Raw genomic sequence first — 371 nt, forward strand, 5'->3', positions numbered from 1 at the left:
GTGAGGGCACGCGCGCGTGGACGCAAGCGTGCCTAAGCGCGCGCCTGCGCCTGCCATTTGCAGCCAGAAGACCTTTTGCAAAGGCCCTTTCTGCTCGCTTGCAGGGAGCGCCGGGCCCGAAATCTCCCCTCCGTGGGGTCGCATGGGTTTGGGGTGATACCGGCACCCCAAGGTCCCCCCGCTGCGACCCCACGATCAGGAGCAGGCAGCGGGGGCCTGGGAATAGCCTGTATCTTTAAGCTTTTTGAAGGGCTGGTCATTATCATACAGGATGTGGCTTCTCTTGCAGGGGCGAGATATCACACCTCGCCTTCGTGAACTTTGGTGTTAAAAGCAGCCGGCGGTTTGGGAAGAGAGGGCCAGAGCTGGGG

General features: G+C 61.5%; 1 protein-coding gene across 1 annotated transcript in view; it reads left to right on the top strand.

The window, feature by feature from the left end:
* The window catches only part of GSE1 (Gse1 coiled-coil protein), a 30,359-nt gene that overhangs the window by 625 nt on the left and 29,363 nt on the right, over positions 1-371 (top strand). The window lies entirely within an intron of this gene.

Source organism: Haliaeetus leucocephalus, unplaced genomic scaffold, assembly GCF_000737465.1.
Source record: "Haliaeetus leucocephalus isolate CR32 unplaced genomic scaffold, Haliaeetus_leucocephalus-4.0 Scaffold668, whole genome shotgun sequence".
NCBI classification, from domain to species: domain Eukaryota; kingdom Metazoa; phylum Chordata; class Aves; order Accipitriformes; family Accipitridae; genus Haliaeetus; species Haliaeetus leucocephalus.